Below are 15,079 nucleotides of genomic sequence, written 5' to 3'. Positions count from 1 at the left end.
CAGCTCTGAAGCAAGCAGCAATAGTTGGATCTGCCAAGTTAACAAATTCTATCCTTCAGAAACCTGAAACTTATTAGAGAAACGCAACACTTTTATAGCATATTAGACATGTCCTTACTGAGGATTAGGTCTCCCTTTAGTTTATTTTTTCCTAATACAATAGAACCTCATTTATCTGACTGAAAAGAGGAATATGGCATTTATTTGAGCAGACAGGATTTTGATGTAAAGCCAGATCTTTCAATGCATATGGTGCAAGTCAAGGAATACAAGACAACTATCCATAGTAGGGACAAGCCAAAGGAATGATTCAGCAGAAAAAAAATAGTTTCAGTCAGCAAGACCTTTTCTTTAAGGGTTAATATATAAGTTGTTACAAGCAGAAAATAAGAAGAAAAATGTCTTTGCTTTTTGGTCTCCTCACCCAAGGGTGTGGAGCCCCACCTTCTAAAAGGCCTTCAGTCCATTTTGCAGATGGAGTCCAAGCATCTGATTTTATAACCCTTTTCTCTAGCACCTATGTAAAGAAAGGGTGAAAGTCCAGCTGCAATTAATTATATTTTTCATGAGTAGGGCCCTACCAAATTCATGGCAGAAGTGTCATGCTGGCTGGCCTTTAATCTTGCAGGTTCCCCTGAGTGCCCCCCCACTCCTGTCCGCTGCTGATTGGTGGAGGGGCCCCACTTGTGGCTTGCTCCTGATCTTGCGGGGGAGTGAAAACCACAGTTTTAAACATGACACTGTTTTTGCCTCCTGCCACTGATTGGGTGAGGGGTCCCAGCAGCCCTGCTGCTTGTTGCTGACTGGTAGGGAGGCAAAAACAGTGCCAAGTTTAAAATGGCAGTTTTTGCTTCCCTCTCAATCCAGAGTGAGCCACAAGTGGTGCTCCTCCACCAGTCAGCAGTAGAGGGACACATGGGGGAACCTGCAAGATGAAAGGAGCTGCAACACACACCACTTCCACTGAATTTGGCAGGGCCCTATTCAGACTACAGAATTTAATACTGTGGTTCCCTATCCTTGTCATATATTGATTATTCTGTATCACAAGGAGTGTGCATCTACACGAGACACTTTACTGTGAGTAGGCTAATCTACTGAGCAGTAAAGCATCGCTGTCTACATATGCGCACTATTTACTGCACCATAAATTAGTCTTCAGTGCAGTTAGCTCTTCCCTGTAAATACAGGTAGTAAACTAAGCATTCAGTAAATACAGTACAGAAGCACAGGTGTTGATGCAGACCAGGAAGAAAATTTGCTCCTGGTCAGCTCCAACACCAGGGGGCCACTTCTGGGTCAGCTCCGGGCAGGGATTTACCCACACAGCTGGGGTCTGGCTGGGAGCTTTCCTGCTTGAAATCCCTGGGGAGCACAGGCCTGCCTGAGGAAATCCCAGTCCAGTCTGGGACTAGCTGGGAGCTGCCCCAGAAGTGGGACTGCTCCTGGCCAGCCCCTGGCGGTGTGGGGAAGCTCCGCTGGGCATGTGCATGTGCATGGGGCCAGGAAACCTCTGCAGCAGCAGCTGTCTCCCAGCACCATGCACCTCTGGACCCCTCCCAATGTCCATGGGGCCAGGAGCCAGCTGCCAGTGCAGCCAGCAGAGCTCACCTTGCCCTGTGTGCATCGGGACTAGTCCTGTGCTCCCGGCTAGTTCCCAGGATAGTATCGCTCTCCCTGGATGTTGCAGGGGGACAGAACAGGGTAGGAGCAGCCCTGTATGGGCTGCTCCCATTGGGAGCTGATTTGCTTCCAACGGAGAGCATGTGTAGACATGCTCTGAGAGAATGCTCACTGTGCAGTATTTTATTGTGCAGTAAGCCTTTATAGCATTGATAGCACATGTAGATGCAGCCAGAGGGTTTTTGACATAGGACATTTTACTGTATTTAATGAATCATCAGAATGTTTTGCACAGAAATAATTTAAAAAATCACTTATCTTTTTCCTTCAAGAATGCTGCCATCTTTTATTCCCTTAAAAACAAATCCTGAAGAGGTGGTTAATGCATCAATACCCACTAGACAAAATGGAAAGAATATATCATTGGGAATCTTGGCAACTTTTCAGCAGGGTATTTGTTTCAGAATAAATGAAAGCCTCTGAACTATTCCTAAGATGAAAAGAGGTTCATATACGTCTTTAATTAGATCATGCTATTGGAACACAATATTGTGATAAAGAAGATTTAATAAAGCATTTTGTCCTTTTATTGTTTTCGTTTCATGCAACATATCTCTTTATCCAAGCAAGAAGTTTGACTTCAAAGGAAGTGCTATCCTCCCTCCCTCTGTCCAATAAATAACTCCCAGAGGAGTAAAAACAATATATGTTTGTAGCTTTGTCGGCACTGCCGAGTGGTGAGAAAAATCAATCATTGTCCTTCTGTGGCTGTGGCTCTATGATGGGTCTCTTCCTCTAATGTTTCCTTAAAGACCATTTCAGTACCTTTTCTAATTCAATATTAGCTGTAAACACTTCTATCCTGGAGCTGACCCACTGCGCTGAGATTAATTCTACCACTGATTAATCTGCTTTTCCAGGATGAATGCAATCTTTGGAAATATGGTAAAAAATGCCCTCAGTTTCCCATCATTCCCAATGGAAGTGAAGCCAAGCTGCCCTTAGTAAAGATGGTAGCATCCTATACTGGCATAACTGAAATTAGTTTTGCAAGAAATTGAAATGTTAGACTATGGACATACATCTACAGTAAATGTACCTAAACATGTTAAACTCCAATATGTAAAGATGCCATGAAATAACCAAAGGAAGATGATTAATGCAAAGAAGTGTTTATGGTTCCAGATTAGAGTAAATTGTTTTTAAAGGATATATACAATACGGGGTTTTTTTATTTTTCTTGGCATAGTGTCACCAACAGGGCATAGTTAATGTTTTGGTAACTTGCTGTATATTTCCAAATTTTTGCCATGCCTGTATATTTTTTAAAGGCCTGACATTTTTGTAGGCAATGGTTGAATTATTGGGGGTAACTGAAGCCTCCTTATAATAATTTTATCTTAAATGGATGAGCTGTGCTCTCAACATTAACTTCATGGTAACCTAGTTTTTTAATCAGTGAAAATCAGGGGTGTTTTTTACTGAAATTGAGACTAAATTTGCTGTAATCACAGTGATTTATCAGCTCTTGAGACAAACATGACCTGAGTTTTCAGTTTGTAATGGGACTCAAAACCAGGCAAAACTCCTATGCATTTAGAGTTTGCTGCCAAGCACCTGCAGCTCCTATTGACTTCAGTGGAATTTGCAAATGCAAAACAACTTTAAAGGTTTGGCCTCCTACCGTCATCTAATATTTGTATATAACGTCTTATATTGACATGGAAAAAATGACGGAGAGAATAAAGACATGGTCACCTCTCTGAGGAATTTTCAATCTAAATTTGGTACAGTACTGAAACACAGAGAAAGAGATGATGTCAGGCAAACAAGGGTGAAGGAGACTTATGAGTTAGTTGTTTTTACTTTGTGCTTTTCCATTCTTTCCTTTATGGTTTACTTTTAATTCACATAGACTTTGGCAGGCTAGTGAGGGAACATGTGCATTGGCAGTGACTTTGTGACAGGAAACGGGGTGGAAGAACGAAACCGTCCTTTAAGAGTCAGACTAGAATTAAAAATTGCTGAGGGGTGGGGCATATTCTGCTTTCAGCTACACTACTAAGAGAATTTCATCTTATGTATTTAAAAGTGAAAAGACAATACTCTAAACCACTATTCCACCTAGGACTGCTTGAATTAAGAACTTCATTGAATTGGAATTAAATTTACTCTAATTTAAACAAAATCTATCAAAAGAAATGACCCTTTATATATTTTTAAAAGCAAGCTCAGTTACCCTTAGGTTTGTTCAGCTTGGTTTAATATTGTTTACTTTTCACTTTGTATCTTAACAAGTTTGTGCTTCAGGTTTAAAATAATTTGTGATCAACTCTAAATGGCAGTTTATTTTATTTTAGTGGCTCTTTCACAACTAATTTGAACTTACATCTGGCTTTAAAGAAATATTTACACAGAAATAACCTGAAATTGCATGCTGTAAATGTAGTGCCATTCAACTATGTAAATAGCAGCAAAGATGTTTAATTGAATATAAAACACTGGTAAAATGTAAACATTGTTTTTGTTCGAGTTACTCTGTGGCTGAGTTTTGATGACACAAATGAAGAGAACTAATTGATAGTGGAAGTCATAGTTTGAAACAAGGTACCATAACTTTGCTTTATGTCTGGAAACCTTTTCACGAATTACTTTTTCCTCCAGATGCCATTTGGTCTGCTTTTACCTTCTTTGCAGTAGTCTGTTTTGAAATGATTAAATAACATCACTGTATCCCCAAGACAATGTCATGATTAGTACTGCAGGAATAAATAAGCAGAGCTAGCGTAACAGCTTTCGTTATAACAGACATGAAAGCAAGAGTCATCAGATGTAGATTTAAGTTTTCATTTTTTATTATTTGCTGTTTATATTTACCAGATTGATAGAAGAAAAAACCCCCAAACTTTCAAAGCCAGGGACCTTAAATACATACGTACATTTTCAAACAACAGCATTACCATCAATGAGCAGTAAATGGGGGTCTTATGCTTCATAGACTTATATGTAAGCAGCTGAGGCTTAGGCTTCCAGTAGTACAATCAGACAATTAACAAAGCAGTATAGGTTATTTGATGCACCAAGATGTACCTGTTTTGTTTTTAAAGAGCAATTTCATTGTTTTCAGCTTCTTGAAAATGGTTTCCAGCCACAAGTCATTCTTTGTTGTACTCATCCAGCTGTCTGACCCCTTACTGTGCTGCCTTTGGGTGTTCCTACGCTTTACACTTGTTCATGTCAGGATCTTCAGGCCCTCATTGAAAAGACCAAGGGCAGCAGAAGGCTGCTATAGCAAGGAGTTGGAAGAGCACCACACTCATAGCCAGTCCCTCATCTCGTGCATTTGGACAGCAAGCAGAAGCACTTTGCGGGCTTCCTGACTAGGTGTTCCAGAGGGGAAAGAAAAGTCCCTCTTTTGGGATTGTCTGTATAGATGGCCATTAATGTATTGTAAGTATTTTGTATCATGGTTTGTCATATCATAGCTTTTAGCCACTGCCATGTATAGTGGTTAAAGCACAGAGAGAATAAAAGGAGTGGAAATTAAATATTAGTGGTCCTTAGGTGGTTCGAGGGGAGAGAATCAACAAAACAGAATTCCCACTCCATGCCCACTTTGATGGAAAACTCTCAGTGGGAACACATTGGTGGCATGTGGCTGGGTGGAGATGACTGTAGTTGGGAAACACCTGCTTTTACTATTTATTAGTGCTATTATTATGTGTATTTTCAGTAATGTTTAGGAGACCCAGTCACAAGCAAACATATTTAGAAGCCTCTCAAGTATTTCACTGGAGGGCATGATTCTCTTCCTAAAACCATATGTGCATATATTATTCTAACAAATTCCCTGCCTTTGCAGGGAAATGGAAATGCCTTTGTCATCCCTATTCTTTAGCTGTGTCATGTTGTAATTTTTCCCCGCTAGGGTATGTTTGGACTGTGGTAAATGAAAAGGGTCAGAGTGGATAGACTCATGGATTATTTGGACTTAATAGAGATCCTTCCAGTCTGATGTCCGTTTCTTGCAAGCATAAGTCTCTGCTATCCTCACTGGGAATTTTCTTATGCAATTTAACACCCACAGAGATTGTTCTATGTCATCTCTTTGCTTGCATATGGGTCTAAGACACAGACACAGGTGAAGAGATGACAACAACACAACTCTTTAATAAGCCATGCTGCTTCAAGACTAACGTGAAGAGTCTTGTGTACTACTTGGATGCTGAGGCATAAGACTTATCAGTAAGTTACAGGACATTTTTAGAGTTGGAAGATCATGTCAGTTCTAGAGCTCACAAATTCCTCTAACACATCTGGTTATTAGGAACTTTACAAGTCTTATTTTACCAAGTTTCCTGTGAAATTTAGTCTCCTAACAGTTTTTTTATCCATGCAAGGGAGTACTTGCATATTGCACCACCAACATCCATCTATCTTTGGAGCAGGTGGTGGTCAGCAACACTATACAAGAGTGAGAAAGGGGAAAGAGAAGAAGACTACTGGTGAAGAATTTCACAGCAAATCTCTACACTTACAGATGGCGGACTAGGGTATTTAATGTCGAAACACAGCAGAAAGAACCTACATTTATGTGGTTTTACCAGAACGACCTACAGGTAATTAGCTGTATGGAAATGTATATCTGCCATGGCAGGATGGGAATCTGAGTGAACCCTCTGGGATTTAAACTTGTGGTTTTAGAGAGTCTAGTTATTTCAGCACTATTACTTAGATTAATAAATGTCTTCTCCTGGAAGAACTGTATGTGTGGCAGGACATTATATGTATGTGTGGATCTTTAAAATACACATCTTTGAATTAATTGTATATGTGGCAGGACATTATATAGTATTATGACCCAAATAGCTTGGCATTTTTTTTTCTGGAGTACCCTTTCTGCCTTAAAGACCCAACTACCTGAAGAATGACTTGAAAGCTATTTTTAATAAAAAGGAAGATACAGTAAGGAATAGAAATAAAATATGTCTTTTTCTTGTTCATGCCAGCCCTGAAGATCCTGACAGAAACAAGTTTAGAAAGCACTTATTTCTCCTCATGACCAGTGCATTGTCTGTAGCAAGGTACTGATATATTTAAGTTAAATCATTAAACTGCTATTTAAACTCTGATTTTATAGCTAAAAAAAAAAATTCTGTGGATTATGTTTGATGTGAATCAGCGTTTACTAATAAAAATCTATAATAAAAGTAATATTTTACAGACAAATAGGTTTTGCCCTCAGACCATACAGCATCTGGTATTTACTATACATTTGATGGTCAGCTGTCCCCCATTCATACTCACAATGTGGCTGGCACAGAAATAATGTCAGGAAAGGAAAATGCCACAAAATCAATTATCCCTTATTAAATAGAAGTCTGTCAAACTGATGATTTACAACTTATTCACACTGATTCAGTTAACATTTGTCAACCATATCCTAATTTCATGGTTAATGTTGTATAAACCCTTTTAAAATTGTTACAGTACTAAATAATTGGCATACATACATGTATTGATTATAAAGCAGCACAGTCACTCATTTCAGGCCATACATTTTCACAAGACTTTGCAAAATAATGTTTTTTTTTCCTTCCCATTTTTTATCATACTGGTAGACATTAAGGAAAGAGTATGTTCAACAGAATGAAAAATGCTGGCCATAACATTTTACTGATGTCAGCCCACAAAAGCAAGCACATTTAAAATTAAGACAGAAACTTCATATGTAATCAGCTCCAATTGTGCTTTGGTACAACAGGAATTTATAAACAATGCAATTTGCACTGTAGTAATACATGGGAGTAGAATTACAATAGGGTGACTTAAGGATGACATTTCAGCCTTTGCTCTTATTCTCCTTGCTTTGTAGTGCTTGTCAGCCCTACTGGGTTATTTGAATGAGTCAGTTTTTGGTAATTTAATTTTTACATCAATACATAAATAATGTTTTTGAAAAACAGTATGTCTGCCGCAGTGCTATTAGCTTGGGTAACTGCAGATAATTCTACATGTCAGGGGCAATTAACACATATCCTGTAGGGCTGATTACCAGGTTCAAGGAAGTTCTGCTCAGCCAAAATTCTCTTAGTAAAGACTCATGGAAAATTAAAGGCCCCTATCCTTCAATTAAAAGGGAAAGTAATGTATCTACCCCCCAACTTTTTTATTTTGATTGTCTATAAACCTTGACTCATGGGAGCCTGCTTTCAGCAGATGGAGGTGAAGCAGTCATGAATGAAAAGAGGTTGTTTTAGGAGAAAGTTTGTCTACATTTCTAAACTGCTTTTCTAAAAAATACTGAAAACAAAATTAGGTAATGCTACACCAAGGCTAAGACAGAGAGAACAAGCAATAAATTGAAGTTAGTCCTTTTCTGCTTGCAGCGTAAGGGGTGGGGGGTGCCTTGTGAGCATTCTGCTAAAGTACAGCATGTATAGCTAAACAGTTCTCTATGGCAATTTTTGTATATAAAAATTAAAGAAAAAAAGTGATGAATTTTTTATACGCTCATTCACATTACTGGATGATTAACAGAAACAAATAAATACCTCTACTACATTTTTATTTAAAAACTACATATATGTAAACCCTCCATCACGGAAAGAAAAAATTCGAAGTGAACGCAAAATTTGAAGTCATTGATTTTTAACCTCTTGATCACAACCTGAAGTGGGCTGTCAGTTGTTTGTTGTAACTGTGGTAGTTTACACAGGACTCTGCTCCAATTCCTGCCAGTACACAGTCACCTCCAACTAATTGGTGCTCCATAGACTTTTCCTGATGTTAGAAATTTGATGCTGCTGTCAGACACTGTAAGTCTAGAGTTAAGACAGGTCTTCGTCTTGTCTACTTTCCCATATTTAATAAAGCGATCTTTGATCCTGTTGCAGGAATTCTCACTGTCACATCTCTCCCACTGGAATGCAGATATCACTTCTCCCCAACAGATCAATTCTGCCTGTCTTCCAGCCCTCATGTCAGTGCAGTTCCCACTCATCTCTTCTGTTTCTCCCCTAGCCCCTATACCTAGCAACATCCATTCAGACTAGACTGGGTGAGCGAGTGGGGGAGGGAGGGGAGTGGTGAGAAGGGGGTGATCTGGTGCACTTGCACCATCTTTTAATCTACCATCTGGTCCCACACAAATTATAAAACCAGCTGCCTCTCTGTGGCAGCAACATTTCTAGTCAGGCAGTGCTGAATCAATTGACTTCATGGCTAATTCTGGTCTACCTGGACCTATCTAAACTCTTCATTCCATAGGTGCTAATGACTCTCTCTCTGCTTTTTAATGGTCTTGATGTTCCACCAGTCAACCTATCCTTTGTTCTGCAACTCTGCTGTCTGTTAGCTGCTCCTGGTAATGAAGCTCCTATTTCACAGCCCTGCAGGTTGTTTTTAACAAATTCCAATTGTCATGTTTGTTTTTGCTTTAATGTTAAACTGCATAATATAGCCCTAGGCCCCTAGTATATTAGTGAAGTTTCTAGTTTATTTTAACTGGAGAAAAATAGGTGTTGCTTTTATATGTGATGATGCACCTCACCATCTGTACTCCCCCTTTCAAAATTCTAGATCTGCCCATCAGACCTATCAGTTTTACCTCTCAGCCTCCATAAATAATTCCCCTCAACCTCCAAATCTGCTCTGCCTCCACCCCACCTCCCAGCTTTCAGTTCCCCAGCAGTTTACTCTGTATCTCAGCCTCACCTTTGCTCCCCCTGGGGTTCTTCCCTGAGGCTGCAGTGTTGACTGCATTGGGACTCTCTTCTTTTGTGAACTGGCCAAATGTAGCAGGAGAGAGAAGTAGAAGAGGAGCCAGAGGGGAGATGGGAACAGAGCTGATCTCAGAAGTGATGGGTTCATTCTGCTTTCTCCTCCTTCTAGTTCTCCTGAGAGAACAGTGAGTGTGACATCTGATTTGACAGGCAGGTTGGCAGGGTCAGTGTCTTCCCAATCAAGCTGCACAGGTGAGCTAGGTGGAGGACTGTTTAGTCTGAGGACCTGCCAGGGCTTAGATATCAGATACTGCTCTGAACACTGGGTGGCTTTTCAGATATCAATCATCAGGACTTTACTGGCAGTGAATTAGGGACCAAAGGCACCTTCAGCAACAGCTGAAGAGAAATTCTAAGGATCTTTACTGTGCAACTTTTGCACCTAATCCTTTGTGGATTTTATCTTTAGAGACAAAGGAGAGAAGAAAAATAGGAACAAGTGAAAACAACAAGAAAGGGATACTGGCTAAGGGGGGGAACCATGGAGACCAACTCCAAAAAATCCAGAGAAGACTGCCCACAATGCTGAAGAAAGGCAGAGATTTAAGTGAAAGTAGTGGGGAAGAGGTAGTTGGATTTGCTGATTTTTAAAAAGTAGTAGTCACTTTAATGAGGACAGGACAGAAGACAGAAGCTAGAGCACCATTCTATCAATGTTAAAGCTTGGTGTAAATTTAATAGCGTTCCAGGAATAGATATTTCCTGTGTAGCTATTCCTTTTTTTGGACACAGCTCAAAGGTGAGCTCAGCTCCTCCTACTATAAAAGGTTAAAATGATTACATTCATACCACATCCCCTCAAAAATAGTTCCGTGGTTGTCAGGAGAATGAATAAGATGCTCTAATGTTACAGGAAGCTCAATAGCAGCTTCCCATTATAATTACAACAATCAAACAAATAAAAATGCATTTTTCATGCATATATTGACTGTGACTGCTTAAGCAGCTGGCGTTTTAACTGGTGATGTGAGGCCAAATTTAGTTTCTCTTAGCAGCACACTCAATTTAAGTGGAGCAAATCTACTTCATTAATGCAAAAATCTCTGTATTTCACAAACACATGGGGTATTTGCTTTTATAAATTCCGCCCAGGCAAATGTATACACATGCAATTGCCTGATTTAACTTATATTTAACCCATCTGCTGTTAGCCAGCTTCTGCAGTGTTTCTATTGGGTCAGTGACACATACTAGTACATATTGTCAAGAGAATTTTTTTTGCTATCAGGCAACCATGCAATTCACCACCAGCAATGCCAGCAAATGTTAAGAGTGTAGATATATTTATTTCATCTAGATTTACTTTCTTATTCAAACAATTAGTTATATTGCTATAAAATCTCTGTGTAGAGGTGTTAGAAGAGCGAACTGAAAGCATAGCAAATAGTAAATCTGCTAGGCCCTGTTGTTCTTTCTTCAAATAAATTATTTTTAAGAACTCTGCATGCACATACATCACTGGCAGGATTTGTGCTAGGGATGTACTTTTAAAGTACTGCCTGCTAATGAAGACATAAGGTCTTTCTGCAAATCTATTTGTTCTGTTTGTGTTGAAAACATATAGGTGCAAATCAGATACAATGCTCCACTTGTATAGCTTTCATCAGACATGCTGTCACATAGTTACCATAATGATTAACAGCACTGTGAGAAGTCTACCACTTCAGACTATATAGATTTACCTTGACCTTTAAAAGCTAGGTTGGTATACTTAATAAATTTATCAGTCCCTTAGCTCTGTCTTTAAATGTTTTATAAGATATTGTTTTAGTACATTTGTCAAATTTGTGGCATACTTGTCTCTTACTTAATTTAACTCTTGATTCATACGTGGAACTTATCTATTGGTGAATTACTAGTAGGTATAATCCTACAAGCCCCTATCCCACTGAGAAATGCTCCCTTTCAGTAAGACAAACTCACGGAACAAAGCTTGCATAGACAAATTCATGGGGCAAATGTTTAAAAGGATCAAAGAATGTAAAGGATGCACAGCCTTCAATAGTCTTCTGATATTTTTTGAAGATTAAACAATTCTTTTCACAAGAGGAACTGAGTAATAAGCTGTTAGTTTTTTTTTAATCTGAATCTTGCTTCCTAAATCAACAAGCCATGGTTGTGGGCTTTGGTACAGATTGGGCATATCTACATGTGCATTTATGTGAGTTTCATATTGGGAGATAAAGGTCTCCCAACTTGAGCCCTGTGACTGCAGATAAATATCTCCCAGCAATAGCCCTGCAGTCACAACTGGCATGGGGAGCTCCCTGCTGGCAAGGGAGCCTGTTCCCCTCTCTGATCATGCAGCTGGGGCAGGGCAGGGGTCAGGCTGGGGATCTTGGTCCCCCCATAGCTCTGCGAGTACAGCACAGGGACTGGGAACAAGCTCCCCAGCCCCCAGTCTGCAATTGCCATTGCGATTGTGGAGCAGGGGTTGGGAGCTCCATGCATGGGGACAGTTCCCCACCCAGTCTGGAGGTGGCTGGGACCTGCCTCTGACCAGGACAGTTCCCAGCCAGGCTGGACAGGGATGCACATGTAGCTTGGAAGTGGCTGGGGAGTGTCTTGTTTTGGGCAGCTCTGTTCCCTGCATAGCTTGGGGCTGGCTGGGAATTGTCCCGGTCAGGGACAGGTCTCAACTCTGTGCCCTGATCAGGTGATTGAGGCACAGGGTTTGAAAGAGCTACAGGGACGGGGCAGGGGGCTGGGACACTGTCTCTGCCCCAGCAGCAGGAAGCACTCCAGGGCCAGGAAACAGCTGTCTCCTGGCCTGGTGCTCCCTGCCAGCCACTGGGCTATCACCAAGGGGAAGCCTGGAACTCCACCCACTGGTGGCAGGGGCCCATTGCAGGGCTGCATGGAACTGGGTGTAAAAGTGTCCCTAATCCTCGCATATGTATATGCCTGCCCAAAAACCCTTACTTCAGCTTGTTTTACACCAGAGTAAATCTGGGCTGGAGTAAACATGTCTACACATCACCCTATTGTGACATGGTGACGTAGTGACATGCTATGTCACCATACCACAGACTATGGCAACATAGTGATCACGTGATCGGCAGGTGGGTCACCATAGTGGTGTGCTCCCCGTTGTAATGCGCTGCTACGTAGTGGCAAAATTTAACCATGCCAGGCGCACGTGTCATGCATCCACAGATGCATCTCGAGCAGGTCCTTGGAAGTGATCCTCCCCCTCTATGCAGCACTGGTCAGGCCGCAGCTGGAGTACTGCATCCAGTTCTGGGCACCACACTTCAAGGGGTGAACATGGAGAGGGTTCAGAGGAGGGCCACTCGTATGATCAGGGGACAACAGGGCAGGCCCTATGAGGAGAGGCTGCGGGACCTGAACCTGTTCAGCCTCCACAAGAGAAGGCTGACGGGGGATCTTGTGGCCTGTTATAAACTAGTCAGGGGGGATCAGCAGGCACTGGGGAAGTCCCTGTTCCCCCGAACACTGCCAGGAGTGACCAGGAATAACGGTCACAAGCTGGTAGAGGGAAGATTTAGGCTAGATATCAGGAGGCACTATTTCATGGTCAGGGCGGCTAGGATCTGGAACCAACTTCCAAGAGAAGTGGTGCTGGCTCCTACCTTGGGGGTCTTTAAGAGGAGGTTGGATGAACACCTTGCTGGGGTTGTTTGACTCTAGTAATCTTTCCTGCCATGGCAGGGGGGCGGACTAGATGATCTACTCAGGTTCCTTCCAACCCTAGAAACTATGAAACTATGGCACAGTAGGGGCAGTTACTGCACTGTGTTTTAGTACTTCCAAAAGGAAGTATTAAAGCATGGCGTCATAGCAACTTCACTGTACAGCAATGTATAGATATGGCCTATGGGTGCATCCACACCTGCAGGCAAGTGCAATTGCAGCAGCTCAAACAGGAGTGGCATGAATTTGAGACTACAAAAGACTGCTAGATAGATAGATAGATAAAGAGAGAGAGAGATCAGTTGGGCAACATTTTATTGATATATTTACAATTTTAAAGCAATTTGGAAGCCCACCAGTGCCTCTATTATCATAATAAAATAAATTCTAAATATCTATATGTTTTGATGTTTGCTTTTGGATTTCTTACCATAGAGCAGTTAGAACTCCCCCTGACCCCTTCACTAACTAGGATGTGGGGATAGCTGCCCCCGCAGCCATAGCTTCTTCCAGCAGGTCTCATCCTGTCTGGCGGCTGGGCATGCTGGGGGGATGTGGGGTTTGCAGGAGGGCAGTGAGAAGGGGTGTGGGGGGATGTGGGTGTGTGGGTGAGTGTGGAGGTATGTGGGGGTTGGTGTGTGTGGGTAGGTATGAGGGATTGTGGGGGGCTGTGGTTGTGGAAGGACTGTGTGGAGGGGGCCTGCTCACGAGGGGTGGATCCCCTGCCTCCCCCACAGGGCACAGCTGCCCCATACAGAACATGGACTTCCCCTTCCATGGGGTCCACAGAGGCCAAAGCTCAGGGGTGACCTGGTGGCAGCCTATAAGTACATCAGGGGTGTGCATCAGGATCTGAGGGAATGTCTGTTCACCTGAGCGTCCCCAGGGATGACAAGGTCCCGTGATTACAAACTCCTCCAAGACCATTTTAGGCTGGATATAATGAAAACTTTTTTACTGTCCAAGTCCCCAAGGCCTGGAATAGACTCCCTTCAGAGGTGGTGCAAGCAGCTACTCTGGCCTCTTTTAAGAAGTATTTGGACACTTACCTTGCTGGAGTCCTTTGACCCTAGCTGACTTCCTGCCCTTGGGGTGGGGGACTGGACCCAATGATTTTCTGAGGTCCCTTTCAGTCCTAATGTCTATGAAATCTATGAAGAGACCCCCTGCAGGGCCCACATGCCCACCCACAGGGGCTACAGCCCCTCCTTGCGTGACCCACAAATTACTCTCAGAAGCAGCAGGGCACTCCTGGTACAGCCTTTATTTGGGGCTTGCCTAGCACAGCCCCCCTATCATGTGGGGCAGCATGATGCAGCCCCAGCTGCCTGGCACCTGGTACTGCCTATGCCACATCACATGGGCCCAGCCTGGCTTGGTGCTGTGCACCTTTGGGCAGCTCCATGGCTCTTTGGCTGCCACCTGGGGCCCCATGCCACTTGCTGGGACCTTCTGTTGTGCTGGGCCAGTTCCTGTGTGCACAGAACCAGCCCAACCTGATGGCACACAGGGTCTATGCATGTGGGACCCAGCCCTGCATTATAGGTAGTCTCCACAAGTGGTGATGGGCCCCAGGTGACAGCCCAAGTGGCCTGGAGCTACCCAAAGGTGCACGGCACCATGCTGACCTGGGCCAGGCCCGCATGATTTGGCACAGGCAGTGCTGGGTGCCAGGTAGCCAGTGCCATGCTCTGCTGCCCCACACCACAGGGGGGGACTGTGCCAGGAGGTCCCTGAGTGCCCCAACAGCTGCTCCTGCTGCAGATGAGATGTGGGCCGTGTGGTGGGGGGGTATGTGGGCCCTCTGGAGGGTGGGCGGGGGACCCACCCCTCCTGAGCTGCCCTCCAGTGGTCCCCTGCACCCTCACAGCCCCTCCTCCCCCTTCAGCCCCCACACTTTCTGCTTACTTGGAACGGAGCCCGGGTCCAGGTCTCTGCAGCCTGCGCTGTTCCTTGCCCCACACATCATGCTGCAGCGCCAGGGCAAGGGGCAGGCATAAAGGTGTTCTGGCTCTCCA

Source organism: Crocodylus siamensis, chromosome 2 (assembly GCF_052110815.1).
Source record: "Crocodylus siamensis isolate JL-2025a chromosome 2, ASM5211081v1, whole genome shotgun sequence".
Lineage (NCBI taxonomy): Eukaryota > Metazoa > Chordata > Crocodylia > Crocodylidae > Crocodylus > Crocodylus siamensis.
Note: the sequence above shows the minus strand (reverse complement) of the source record.